Genomic DNA, 15,245 nt, shown 5'->3' with positions numbered 1-15,245 from the left:
ATCTCCATTTCTGCAGCCTCAGCTGCGCTGAATGAATGGACAGGAATAGCTCTGTACAGAGCTTCCCATTCATTCACAAACTGAAGCATAGTACTATGTTTAACCACTTCCCGACTGCCTCACGCAGATATACTGTGGCAAAGGGCACGTACAGGTAGAATCACATACCTGTACGTTGCCCTTTAAGAGGCGGGTTGCAGTAACGTGCGTGCCGCCGGGAGCTCCGTGAGTAGGATCGCAGGTCCCGCGGACTCGATGTCCGCGGGGATACCCGCGATCATCTCACTGAGAGGAAGAACGGGGAAATGCTAATGTAAACAATTTCCCCATTCTGCCTAGTGACACTGTCACTGATCACAGCTCCCTGTAATCAAAAGCGGTGACTAGTGTTGTGTCAACACAAACCCCCCCCCCAGTTAGAGTCACTCCCTAGGACACACTTAACCCATACAGCACCACCTAGTGGTTAACCCCTTCACTGTCAGTCACATTTACACAGTAATCAGTGCATTTTTAATCGCACTGATCGCTGTGTAAATGTGAATGGTCCCAAAATCACGCCAAAAGCGTCCGATCTGTCCGCCATAATGTCGCAGTCACAATAAAAATCGCTGATCGCCGCCATTACTAATAAAAAAAAATATTAATAGAAATGGCATAAAACTATGCCCTATTTTGTAAACGCCATAACTTTTGCGCAAACCAATCAATAAACGCTTATTGCGATTTTTTTTTACCAAAAATATGTAGAAGAATACATATCGGCCTAAATTGAGGAAAAAAAAATTTTTATATACTTTTTGGGGATATTTATTATATGGTGATCAAATACCACCAAAAGAAAGCTCTATTTGTGGGAAAAAAAGGGCACGTAAAGGGCAAGGAAAAAAAAAATTATATATTTTTTGGGGATATTTATTATAGCAAAAAGTAAAAAATAATGCGTTTTTTTCAAAACTGTCGCTATTTTTTTGTTTATATTCGCAAAAAATAAAAACCACAGAGGTGATCGAATACCACCAAAAGAAAGCTCTATTTGTGAAAAAAAAAGGACATCAATTTTGTTTGGGAGCCACGTCGCACGACCACGCAATTGTCAGTTAAAGCGACGCAGTGCCGCAAAAAGTGCTCTAGTCTTTGGCCAGCCAAATGGTCCAAGGATTAAGTGGTTAATAAGTTTCAGTTATGACTGGACAGAGTCAGTGTCACTGACTCTATTCATTCAGAACAGTTAGGGGCCAGTAAATGACACATTTACCGGACCCATTACCACTCTCGATCCTGACAGATCCCCACATCAGCTGGCAGAGGTGGGAGGAGTAACCCGGCAGAGTTGCGGACAAGGGGTGGTGAGGAGAGAGCACAGGGTGGGCAGCAGAAAGAAGCAGAGGCAACTGCGAATAGAGGAATCAATCTCTCCATTTTCAGCAAGGAGAGGAGGAGAAGCGGGCATTCAGCGGAAAATGGAGGAATCGTTTCCTCTATATGCAGCTGCTCCTCCTATCCAGATGTACAGGGGACTCACAGGGGCCCCCTGCAGCATGGAGGTGGATCACAATTGCAATACCTATAGGTACACCCCTGTGTTGTGAGCACCCCCAGCAGATTTGTCTCAAAACCTGTAACTTTCAATTTTGCTGGACTACTTGGTCTGTTTGTAAATGCCAACAAAAATATAAATAAAATGTGAAATAAAAAGGATTTCATATACTAAATACTATTGTAGCACTATCCCTGCAAGGGCTGCTGGTAACTGGCTCCCGTATGCCTGCACAGCCAGGCAACACAAATTTCCAACTTGCATCCATACACAAGAAATCAGTCCACAGGCTTGTTTTTATTGTTCTATTGGGAAAACAACTTGGACAGGGTATTAGGATAATGGGATGCCCAAATTGACTTGAAGGACAACTTCCTTCCTATGTACAGTGAAAAGGTTCTGGACTGCTCTCCTTGCTAGAAACATCCAGTCTGTTGGATCAGTGGCAAAGTCCTTCATGAACCAGAAGCTCTTAGCCCCCCTTTGGAAAGTAGCACAAAATGTTGCAAAACTGCATGCAGAAGTATCTCCTCACTTTTTTACCACCTGCAGATACTACCAGCCCTCCTGGCTGCACATCTACCAGTACGACCGGCTGCTTCGAAGATCTCCCAGGACAAGGGATAAAGGGTTAAGCATAGTGCTGTCCTTTGAAAACTTGCTACACCTGGCAGTCTCTCCCGTTGTGTACCCCTGGGTGTGCTAATGTACTCACTCTGTCCTCCTTGCTCCCTGCTGCTCTTTGGCAAGATTCCTTCTTAAACCGGATGAGGAAAGGATTCTTCCAAGGCAGCCTTAGCCCCAGCCTAGAGGCAGAGTCCCCCCCTAGACCTAGGGGGTCCCTCCTAGGCCACAACAGCCTCCTCAGCATGCCATCTTCCACCCAACTCCCTTGCTGCCCATTGCAGATGGAACTGCAACCATCTCACAGAGACATCCAGGTTGTCCATGGAAGTTAAAACCTGGACAGGAGCGTCTTCTGATGAGAAAATCACCATGCAAGTTCACTGCAGTTAGCGAAAGACGTTTTTTGTGGTCCAGTTAATATAATATACAAAAGACAATAATCATTAATCAGTGTGCTAAATTGTCCAACATTACTGTGACATGTGTCGAAAAACATAATCATACAAAACAGTCTTTTAAAAGAAGTCTCTCCAAGCATGAAGTGATTCCCTACATGGGAAATGGCCATCATTGCGCAACTTCCATTTATTATGATGCCCTTTTTTTGCATGAGAATATGAGAGGGGAATATTGCTTCATCTGTTGGGCACCATAGGAATAACCCATACAGGGGATGAGAGCACTATGTACTAAACAGGCTTATCATATACCACTGGTGAGTGTAAATTTCGGAAGGTGGTGGAATAATTAGCTCATTGATGGTATCATGAATTCACAGATGTACTAATCTATATTGAAAGAGAAGATCCTACCATCACTCTGTGCTCTTGGTCGTCATGCACTTTTCCAACATGACAATGATCCAAAACACACATCTAAGACCACTGTTGCATTTCTGAAGAAGGGTGAAAGTGATTCCATGGCCAAGTATTTCTCTTGATCTGAACCCAATCAAACACCTATGGGGAATTCTTATGAGACACATTGAGCATCACTCTTCATCCAGCATCCAGGCTCTAAAAGAGGTCATTCTTGAAGAATGGAAAAAGATAGATGTTGCAATATGTCACCAACTTGTTCATTCCATGCCTTGAAGACTTGGCGCTGTCCTTACAAATCATGGAGGTCATACTAAATACTAAATGTAGTGATTTTTGTTGTGGGGAGCATTCATTTTTGCATCAAATAATTTGAGTAAAACTGAAGATTTTGTAATCTAAGTTATAATATTAACCTTACTTTCATGTAACGAGCTAAACAAATGTTCTGTAAAAGTCAGTTTTGTCAAAATTTTGGAAATAATGCTTGTGTTCATTGAGCTATTGATTAAAATCTTACTTTTCAAATGGGTGTACTCATTGATGCTGAGCACTGTATACTTGCTCAGCATGCTCATTGCCAATGAGTCAGTATCAGACCTGGATCATCCACAAGACAGGATCAGGATCTTAGGGCCCAGAGTATGTCCAGGGGTCAAGCTACAACCTTCATGCTCCTGCAATAAACCAGGTAAAAAGGGTGGTCAAAATTTTGTACCTGCCTTTCGAAGGATGCACTTGTAAGCAGTTGGTGTTCTGACAAAGTGGCCATATCAGCACCTCATAGAAAAGGTTAATCCATCTCACCCTGTCACCTGACTTGATATTCAATGTGATAAAAGCGAGTAATCCACAAGACTGATTAACCGCTTGCCGCCCGCCGGATGTCATATGACAGCCAGGCGGTGCGGCTCACATTCTGGGAGGGAGTCATATGATGCCCTCGCCTTCCCTGCCCACCAGGGAGGCGCGCGAGCCGCCACCGGCAATCGCGCGTGCCCGCCATGTCACTGGGCACCCGATGCGCATGCCCGTCAGCCGCGATGTCTGCCAGGCATCCGCGATTGCCTGGTAACACGCCAGGACCGTGGATCTGTGTATGTGAACAGACAGATCCACGTCCTGTCAGAGAGGAGAGGAGACTGATGTGTGTTCTCAGTATAGAGCAACACTGATCGGTCTCCTCCCCTTGTGAGTCCCCTCCCCCTTCAGTTAGAAACACTCCCTAGAAACATAATTAACCCCTCGATCACCCCCTAGTGTTAACTCCTTCCCTGCCAGTCACATTTACACAGTAATCAGTGCATTTTTATAGCACGGATCACCGTATAAATGTGAATGGTCCCAAAAATGTGTCAAAAGTGTCCGATATGTCCGCCACAATATCACAGTCACGATAAAAATTGCAGATCGCCGCCATTACTAGTAAAAAATAAATAAATAAATAAAAATGCTATAAATCTATCCCCTATTTTGTAGACGCTATAACTTTTGCGTAAACCAATCAATATACACTTATTGTGATTTTTCCATCAAAAATATGTAGAAGAATAGATATTGGCCTAAACTGAGGAAAAAATTTGTTCAAAAAAAAAATGGATATTTATTATAGCAAAAAGTAAAAAATATTGAGTATTTTTCAAAATTGTCTTTTGTTTATAGCGCAAAAAATAAAAACCGCAGAGGTGATCAAATACCACCAAAAGAAAGCTCTATTTGTGGGGAAAAAATAATAAAAATGTCATTTGGGTACAATGTTGCATGACCGTGCAATTGTCATTCAAAGTGTGACAGCGCTGAAAGATGAAAAATGGCCTGGGCAGGAAGGCGGTGAAATGCACTGTATTGAGATGGTTAAACAGAAACACAGATCTTTTGTGCAACAGCTAACATACATGTACTTCATCTGTGTGTTAGCTTTATGCCTATGTGTTGTGTGTAAACAGTGTTCACAAATCATTGACAACACAATATAACATTTAAAAATATCTAATATAAAAAAAAATACTTTGAAAGGTAATATGAGTTAAGAAGACAACATAAAATTTTACTGAGGATGTCTGCAGCAGCACATACCATCAGGGAAGCCTCATTTCCTAACTTGCAGTATAATATGGAAAAGTGAGAAACATTGTATTGTCTGCTGCTACATAAGAACATATTGTTTTTATTGACTGTACTTCAGTCTCTGTAGCTTTCAGAACAGAGCCAGATAAGTTATTCACAACATATTTTATGTGGGATTTACCGCTAAAACAAACACAGTGTTTGTTTACCTCCACGGAAAAAAAAAAACCTGAAAACGTTGATTGCCAGCAAGATCTAAATTTTGTTTACTTTTTATTATTGTTTGCAAACTACCAAATGGCTAGCTTTACAATCTGCGGCCAAGACGCATCTACTTCCTTAAACACTTTCCACTTGACCTGTTCTTTTCTCTGCTGAGAAAATTGAGGTCATTGGGCCATCGATACAAGACTCTAGGGAAAGAGAGCCGAAGCGAGAGGATACACAGGAATGGGAACTGAGACAAGTAAACAGAAAATGCAATTAGAACCAAAGTGGAGGCAAAATGGGGTGATAAAAATACAAACAGGGGATGACTTTTTTTTTGTTTTTACAGTTACTTGGTTACTGTGGTGATAACCACATGAAACAACCTAAAGGAAATAATAAAAACCTAAAGCAAAACTCAAATAGAAGTAGTTAAGTAGTTAACAATTAAAACAATGTAGCTTCATATATAAATACATACAATCAGTGGCCATTATTTTAAGTATACCTGAAAATTAAAGAGAAGTAATTACCAATGGACATTTATAGCCAGCTGTATCTGTGCTCTTAATTGTTTTATTAATACAGGCATACCTCTTAGATATGACTAGATTTTTTTTTTTTACTTGCATTCTCTTCTTGTCAGCAGATGTGTAATGCCCCGTAAACAGGGTCGGATTTTCAGACGGAAAATGTGTGATAGGACCTTGTTGTCGGAAATTCCGACCGTGTGTAGGCTCCATCACATATTTTCCATCAGAGTTTCTGACACACAAAGTTTGAGAGCTTGCTAAAAAATTTTCCGACAACAAAATCAGTTGTTGGAAATTCCAATCGTGTGTACACAAATCCGACGCACAAAGTGCCATGCATGCTCAGAATAAATTAAGAGACGAAAGCTATTGGTTACTGCCCCGTTTATAGTCCCGACGTACGTGTTTTACGTCACTGCGTTCAGAACGATTGGATTTTCCGACAACTTTGTGTGACCGTGTGTATGCAAGACAAGTTTGAGCCAACATCCGTCGGACAAAATCCATGGATTTTGTTGTCGGAATGTCCAATCAATTTCCGATCGTGTGTACGGGGCATTAGGCTATAACACCATCTTATACCCTGCTTGAGCTAGGTGTCAGAAGTGGGGATGCATTCTTTAGCCACTTGCCTACTGGGCACTTTCACACTTCACCTGAACAGAATTTGGAGCATTTTTTTTAGACAGATAGGGCTTTCTTTTGGTGGTATTAAATTACCACTGGGTTTTTTATTTTCTGCTAAACAAATGAAAAAAGACCGACATTTTTGAAAAGAAATAGGTTTTCTTAGTTTCTGTTATACAATTTTGTAAATAAGTAATTTTTCTGCTTGACTGATGTGCGCTGATATGGGTGCACTGATGGGCTTCACTGATGAGCACTGATAGACTGTACTGATGAGCACTGATGAGGCAGCACTGATGGGCACTGATGAGGTGGCACTGATGGGCGCTGATGAGGCTGCACTGATAGCCGGCACCTATGGGCACTAATATGTGGCACTGATAAGCGGCAATGATGGGCACTAATAGGCGGGACTGATGGTAACTGATTGGCAGCACTGATGGGCACTGTTAGAGCTGCACTAAGAATCAGGATATTGATGATCAGTGCCTTGATTATCAATGTAGATGTCCCCTGTGTGGATTGCCAATTACTGGCTCTCCTCTACACTGTCAGCATGAGGAGAGGACTGCCGATAATTGGCAAATCCTGTTTACGCTGTGATCAGCTGTGATTGGACATAGCTGGTCACATGGTAAAGAGCCGCTTTAATTCGCTCTTTACCCCGATTTGTGATTAGCTATGTCCAAAGGATACAGCAATCACAAATAACTGCCGATGTGCACTGCAAGGGTCATGCGACTGCACTGTAGCCATGTTTTGGCTATTGCGCGGTCGTGAAGAGGTTAATTTCAGTCAACATTTTGTAATTGTAATTAAAGAATTAGATCATATCACAGGGGAGCACAGATAATTTAGCAATTTAGATTTTATTTAACCACTTGAGCTCTGGAAGGTTTTACACCCTTCATGACCAGGCCATTTTTTGCTATTCAGCACTGTGCTAATTTAACTGGTAATTGCGCAGTCATGCAACGCTACACCAGAATGAAATGTATATTTTTTTTTCCCACAAATAGAGCTTTATTTTGGTGGTATTTGATCACTGCTGGGTTTTCAATTTTTTGCGATATAAAAAAAAAACTAGAAAAACAATATTTTTTTCTTTCTGCTATAAAACATATCCAATAAAAAAAATAAAATGTATCCATAAAGGTTGGCCAAAGTGTATTTTGCTACATGTTTTTGATAAAAAAAATCCCAACTTGTGTTTATTGATTGGTTTGCGTAAAAGTTATAGTGCCTACAAACTATGGTATATATATTGGAATGTATTTATTTTTTATTTTCTATACTACTATTGGCAGTGATCAGCTACTTATAATGGGTCAATCTGACACTAACTGATGCTGGGGGAACTGTCTAACTGCCACTGACAAACACTGTCACTGTACTAATGACACTAACTGGGAAGGGGTTAACATCTAGGGAGATCAAGGGGTTAAAAGTGTGCCTAACTATGTCTACTGCGGCGGTCAATCTGACACTAACTGACGCTGGGGGAACTGTCTAACTGCCACTGACAAACACTGTCACTGTACTAATGACACTAACTGGGAAGGGGTTAACATCTAGGGAGATCAAGGGGTTAAAAGTGTGCCTAACTATGTCTAATGTGTGAACAGTGTGCTGTTTTTCACTAAGGAACATTAAGATCGCGCCCTTTGTTTAGAGCTCTGTGTTGTTTACCAACACAAGAGCTCTGGGCTGTGATTGCACACAGCTGATCAGTAGGTCCCGGCCATAAATCATTGGCAGGGACTTGCTGACAGGCTCCCACTGTGTACAATCACAGCGGGAGCCGGGCAGGGGATGCGCATGCGTGTGCCCTAAAACCAGAAGTAAGCAGTGACGTACGGGTACTTTGCTTTGCCTACAGCCATTGCATGCCCGCAGTATATTGCAGGCGGGCGAATTGCAAGAGGTTAAAGAACAAATACTTGGTTATTGGTTGTATTGCATTTAAAATATTGAAAAATATTGAAAAAAAGCAATATAAAATAGAGCAATATTTGTTTTTTTTTTATATTGGTTTTAACACTATTTGGGGATAAAAACATGAGATAAGGTATGGCAAATTAGCTGTGCTGCACTTTTACATGTTGGAAACCTTGCACAAAAGAGTTTTATCCCTATTGTGGGGTCACCAGTATGGTATTTGTACATTGAAATCATGTCCCTTAAAAAGCCTCTCTTCTATAGGGAGAATAAGTCCAGTGCTTGCAGTCTTTCCCCATAGCTGACATCCTCCAGTCCCTTTATTAACTTTGTTGCCCTTCTCTGGACCCTCTCCAGCTCCAGCACATCCCTCCTGAGGACTGGTGACCAGAACTGGACGGCATACTCCAGGTGCCGCCGGACCAGAGTCTTGTAAAGTGGGAGAATTATCTTTTTATCTCTGGAGTAAATCCCATTTTTAATGCATGCCAATATTCTGTTGGCATTGCATGCCATTGCTGAGCCTGTCATCTACTAAGACCCCCAGGTCCTTTTCCATCCTAGATCCCCCAGTGGTTCTCCCCTTAGTGAGTAGATTTCATTCATATTTTTGGCACCCAAATGCATTATTTTACATGGTTCAACATTAAACCTCATTTGCCATGTAGTTGCCCACCCCATTAATTTGTTTAGATTTCTTTCAAGGTTTCCACATCCTGCGGAGAAGTTATGCCCTGCTTAGCTTAGTATGGTCTGCAAATACTGAGATTGAGCTGTTTATCCCATTCTCCAGGTCGTTTATAAATAAATTAAATAGGATTGGTCCCAGGACAGAACCCTGGAGGACCCTGCTTTCTACACCGGACCATTCGAGTACTCCCCATTTATCACCACCCTCTGAACTCGCCCCTGTAGCCAGTTTTCAATCTATGTACTCACCCTATAGTCCATGCCGACAGACCTTAGTTTGTACAGTAAACGTTTATGGGGAACTGTATCGAATGCCTTTGCAAAATCCAGATACACTACGTCTACGGGCCTTCCTTTATCTAGATCAGGGGTCTCAAACTGGTGGCCCTCCAGCTGTTGCAAAACTACAAGTCCCATCATGCCTCTGCCTGTGGGAGTCATGCTTGTAACTGTCAGCCTTGCAATGCCTCATGGGACTTGTAGTTTTGCAACAGCTGGAGGGCCGCCAGTTTGAGACCCCTGATCTAGATGGCAACTCACCTCCTCATAGAAGGTTAATAGATTGGTTTGGCATGAATCCATGCTGATTACTGCTAATTATACAGTTTTTATTACTAAAATCTTGTATATAGTCCCTTATCATCCCCTCCAAGAGCTTGCAAACTATTGATGTTAGGCTAACTGGACTATAGTTCCCATGGATATATCTTGGCACTTTTTTAAATATTTTTGCTACATTGGCTTTTCTCCAATCAGTTGCCTCACTCAGCCTTCCGGATAGATCCTGGTGTATACTGAGAAGCTGAATACCACTGGAAGCTGTTCTTGCAATGCACTGCAATGTCTTGTGGGATTTCACCTGCTCTGATTTCTCTAGTAAAATTCATTGTAGGACAGTGACATCATGTCCAGTGATATGGAAAACAGGGGTAAGATAAATATAAATAAATACTGCATTTTTCAAATAGTGGTGCACATTTTTTAGCTCCAAACCCTAAGGAGGGTGGACTACAGCAGAATAAGGACCCACCTGATTCCACTTTTGTTATTTAAAAGAGAAGTATGGGGTTTGAAAAAAAAATTATACTCACCTAGGTGAATGCAGCATTGATCCGATGCTGCATCTGTCCCCCCGCCGGCTCTGATAACTGAGTGATCGCTCAGTTTTTCCCTCCGAGCAGAGAGCAGTGACTGTCAGTCACCAGCTTTCTGCTCTGCCGCTCCATCGCTCACTGGAGTGCCGGGCTGTGGAGGGGGCTGAAGAAGCTGGCTCAGTCTCCCTGAGAGGCTGAACCAGTTGCCAGTCCAAGCAGCTGGGTGGATTCTAACTGGAAAGTCAGGATCTTTCCAGAGCCTGGACCGGCTGAGTGACATCACCTGAAAGCCCACTGTGGGCTGAAAGCAGGTCACAGGAGTGCAGAATTAACTGCACTCCTGTGATCTACAGTATAGTAGGAGTAGAGCTAAAACTACTTCTCCTTTAAGATACAGAAAATGAGCCCACACTGGGATTGATATTACCAAATGTTTTTCTTTTAAGACAACTAGATGTCAGGGTAATAACCTAGCAAAGACAACATGAATCCATAAATCCACCCAGTATTGTTTTTGAATACGCATTTACAAAGAGGATGATATTTCTAAATAGTCAAACATTCTCTGACTCAATGACTTACGTGATTACATTTAAACCTAAGCTACTGAGCTACCGAGGTTCGTAAACAAGAGTTTTTTTTGCCTCCCTGTAAGTAAAAAAGGGCCTAAACCACACCTATTGTCTGGATGTAAGAAAAAATAGTATTATATGCAATATTTTATATTTACCTAACTAAAAAGTGTTTTTTAATTCTATTGTTTAGTCCTGAAAATAAATAATGTACAAAACCACTCTATTCCTGTTGATATTTTTTAGGCGGGAGAGCGTGCGAAGCAGGTGGCCGCTTAGCCCAACAGCTCTGCACAGCAGTGGCTTTCTGGCACGGGACAGCAGCAGATTTGGCCCTAAAGCATCGGGGACTTCAGGAAAGCATGTCTCATAAAAGGCAGGTGGCCGCTTAGCCCAACAGCTCTACACAGCAACAGCTTTCTGGCATGGGACAGCAGCAGATTTGGCCCTAAAGCATCGGGCACCTCAGGAGAGCATGTCCCACAAAAGGAAAGACGCAAGCAGACCAGGCCACATAGCAGACTTTTTTCCACCTCTCACAGCTTCCACACATCTAGGGCTCCAAGAAGGCAGGCATGAAGCACATCAGCAAGGGAGAACTCTCTGGTCCCTTTCACCATAGCAACCCTATATCCCAGGCTTCCTCCATCAGCACAAGTCCTGCTGAATCAAGGCAAAGGTTGTCTCCTGTGCTAGCAAATTCGGCAGAGGTGAGTGCCACAGACTTCTCGCTTGATGACACTAGAGAACTCCATGAATCTATATTCACTTCCCCTTCTAATTATCAGCCTATTCATGCTGATATACTGTCTTTGGCCCAGCAATTTAAATCAGAAATCCAGAAAGCTGGGACAGAGTGTCGTATATTTAAAGCAGAATAGGACAATTCATGCTGATATACTGTCTTTGGCCCAGCAATTTAAATCAGAAATCCAGAGAGCTGGGACAGAGTGTCATAAGCAGAATAGGACAATTTGTATCCAATATTAATGATCTAGTCAATGCGCACAGTGAGAGGGAAGATGATATTTTTTGGATCAAGTCTAAACTAGCAGATCAGGAAGATCGCTTGCGAAGAAACAACTTTAAAATTTGCGGCATTCCAGAATCAATTAAACCGCAAGAGCTGGAGGCCTACTTCTCCAACATCATCAGCGCAGCTCTTCCAGATTCCCCTCCTGAGGATTTGGGCATAGACTGTATTCACAGGCTCCCTAAGCCTAAACATGTGCCTGAACATCACCCTAGACATACTATATTCCGAAGACATTACTACCATGAGAAGGAAAAACTGCTGTCCCTGACCAGAAACAAAGATCACTTGACTGGTTGCCTGCAGGGCCTCAAACTCTTTGCTGATCTGTCCCGTTACGAGGGAGACACATTTGCAGTTACCACAGTGGAAGAAGGCCTGGCCATTTTGAAAAAAATGGTGAATTCTGCATGATGACTCCACACCAGCCCCACTACTTCTCCACATTATCTCAGCGGCCTGATTGGCAAGATGTGGAAGCTGGTTGACAAAGTGCTAATTTGTTATGATTGTTACACCTTTACTCCTTTTCTGAACCCCCAAATAAAGCAGATTTTATTTGCCTGGATTCCTAGTTGAATCACTTTCCTTTTTATTGTTGTTACTGGTGGGCACCTTTGTCTGTCTCCAGAGCATTATGCACATTTTTTCCTCCTTTCTGTATTTGTCTTCATTTTTTAGAAACAGCTGTATTGTATCTAACCATTCCTACCATCCACATTTGCTGAAGTGACACCATCAACCAGCAGTACCCTCAAATGCCTGACATTTCAGATAATCTCACTAGACTCTGACATTTCTCATCAAGTTAACATCCTAGCTTTCTTGTTTTTTGTTGTACTTGTATGCTACCACTGACCCTGCTTCATTATGCTGCTCAAGATTGTCTTGTTTAATGTAAAAGGTCTTAACAGCCCCCCTAAGCAGAGCATGCTATGAACAGTGGTCAAGAAACTTCGGTGTGATGTTATATGTATTCAAGAGACCCTCTTTTGCCAAACCAACTTGCATGTACTATAGCATAAAAATTTCTCTCACATTTCATACTCCAATGCACCTTCCAAAAAGAGAGTGCTCATAGCCATAAAAGATGCTGTGGCCTTCAAATCGACATCCTTGGATAAAGATGATCAAGGACGCTACATCAGTTTAACATGTGAAATTAACAACATTTATACATTGATGAATGTCTACTTGCCAAATGTGAAACCTCTCTCCTTTTTGAAAAAAGGCTTAGAAGAAAGCCAAAGCTGTCAAACAGGACAACGTGATCTTATGTGGAGACTTTAACGCCATTCCGAACCTGCTCCTCAATAAGTCTGACCCTTACAGGTAACTGTTCTTACAGATCACTTCTCAAAGGTTTCATTTCCTCATTCAAACTATTTGACGAATGGTGGTGTCAACACACTTCAGAAAAGGACTATTCCTTTTTTTTAACATGCACACTTAATCCACTCTCGCATTGACCTTTTTCTAGTAGATAAGTTCCTGTTGCATAGTATCAGTGAATCCAAAGTACATGACATCACATGGTCTGACCATGCAACTGTCTCTATTACAATCACAGGGGGTCCCAAAGGAAACTAGGGCCAATAGATGGCGTAATGGTATTTATTTGATGTTATTGCGAGAAAATCATAATATTTTACTTGGCAATGATAAGGAGTTCTTTGCACTGAAAGAAAAGTTGGTCTCAGACCCATTTACTTTATGGAACTCCCATAAAGCCTATATAAGAGGGGTTTTTATTAAAATGCGATCTGTTGCCAAAAAATGCAGGACACAGCAACTTAACGACCTGTTAAAACCCATTCATACTTTAGGGGTGGAAAACAAAAAACAGTCTCCCATGTCTATTAGCTTTTTTAAGGCCAGCAAGGACGTGAGGTTACTACTCATTTCCCAGTACGATAATCATCTTAGAACCCTGAGATCCAACCATTATTGCCTTGGCAATAAGGTCGGCAAACTTCTTGTCAACCAAGTCAAAGAAAAAGCCTTTAAACAAAGAATACCATATCTTTATCCTCTTACAAGTGAGAAACTCATCAACCCAAAATATATAGCGGATGCTTTCAATGCCTACTTTAGTAAATTGTAAAATTTGCAGGATGATACCTCTACCACTCAATCCACACCTGAACTCATTACAGAGTTTTTAGAATCTATTTCTCTACCAACATTGACTCAGACTGAAATGTTCTCTATGAACCAAACCTTTACAATACATAAAATTGAGGCTATAGTCAAAACTCTCCCATGACAAATCTCCAGGCCCAGACAGCTATTCAGCAGAATACTACAAATTATTTTTGAACTCGCTCTCCCCATACATGGAAAAGGTCTTTAATGTGCTGTGTTCTCAGCAATCTTTCCTCAGAGTTGTTATCAGCCACCATTGTGACACTCCATAAGCCAGGGAAAGAGCCAGATTCTCCCAAAATCTTTAGGCCAATTTCCCTCCTCAATGTAGACTTAAAGATCTATGCAAAACTAATTGCCAATAGAATTGCTAGCTTTATACCCTGCTTGATTAAATCAGATCAAGTAGGCTTCATCCCAGGCAGACAAACTCCAGATGCCACAAAACGTATCCTGAACCTTTTACATCATTCAGAATCCTCTGGTCATCATTCTCTCTTTCGCACTCTGGATGCAGAGAAGACCTTTGACAGAATACATTGGGGCTACTTAGACCAAGTATTACATGGCTTCTCAGTTGTGATCCATGCGACCAGCTCTTCATTGTAAACTCAACCATCAGCCTATGTCTTTTCTGAGGGCATGCTGGACTAGTTCTAATAATAAAACATTGTGTACGATAGAGGAAACAGCAGTTCCTTTAGGTAGCTTATGGTCTTTGGTATCGGCTGCTCTTACTCGGCATTGTATGCATTATAACCCACATCTGATTATCTCGGCAACCCTAGCAGTGATAGATTATTATATTAAACACTTCAACCCTGGAAGGGTTTATCCCCTTAATGACCAGAGCATTTTTTTGCAATTTGTCACTGTGCTGCTTTAACTTCCCTGGCAGTAAGATTATGTCAGATTTTTGATGCTGAAAGTGGTACAATTGTTTTACATGGAAATTTGGCATTTTATATTGTAGGCCTGTAACTCTTAGGAATAACTCACTTAAATGTGTCCAAACAGGAGTCTAGTAGACATCTTGGGTATGTTAAAGTTTGAAACACAAAATCATAAATTATAATATAATAAATAACTATAAATAATTACAAATAATAATACATTTCATTCAATAAATTTTAGTCAATAACATAATCAAATCAAAAACACTGATTTTTTTTTTGTCCAAACAAGGGTGCAATATTACTAGTCATATTTCTTCAGTAAACATCCCGGGTATGATACGTTTTGAAATATGAGACTGCCCAAAGTGTAACGTCACAATCAGGACAATGGAACCTGGTTTCCTTTTGGATTTTCTTTCCACTGTCATCATGCTTTGAGCAACAAACCATGCACATCC

At 41.4% G+C, this 15,245-nt stretch overlaps 1 long non-coding RNA gene across 1 annotated transcript in view; it reads left to right on the top strand.

Moving 5' to 3' along the window:
• The window catches only part of LOC141141407 (uncharacterized), a 47,521-nt gene extending 35,231 nt beyond the window's left edge, over positions 1 to 12,290 (top strand). Inside the window, exon 3 of the long non-coding RNA XR_012244064.1 lies at positions 10,960 to 12,290. This is a non-coding gene — a long non-coding RNA (uncharacterized lncRNA). The remainder of the gene's footprint in view (positions 1 to 10,959) is intronic.
• Positions 12,291 to 15,245: the final 2,955 nt, after the last annotated feature.

Source organism: Aquarana catesbeiana, linkage group LG04 (genome assembly GCF_042186555.1).
Source record: "Aquarana catesbeiana isolate 2022-GZ linkage group LG04, ASM4218655v1, whole genome shotgun sequence".
In the NCBI taxonomy this organism is placed as follows: domain Eukaryota; kingdom Metazoa; phylum Chordata; class Amphibia; order Anura; family Ranidae; genus Aquarana; species Aquarana catesbeiana.
The sequence above is the reverse complement of the archived record's forward strand: the minus strand, read 5'-3'. Positions and strand labels throughout refer to the sequence as shown.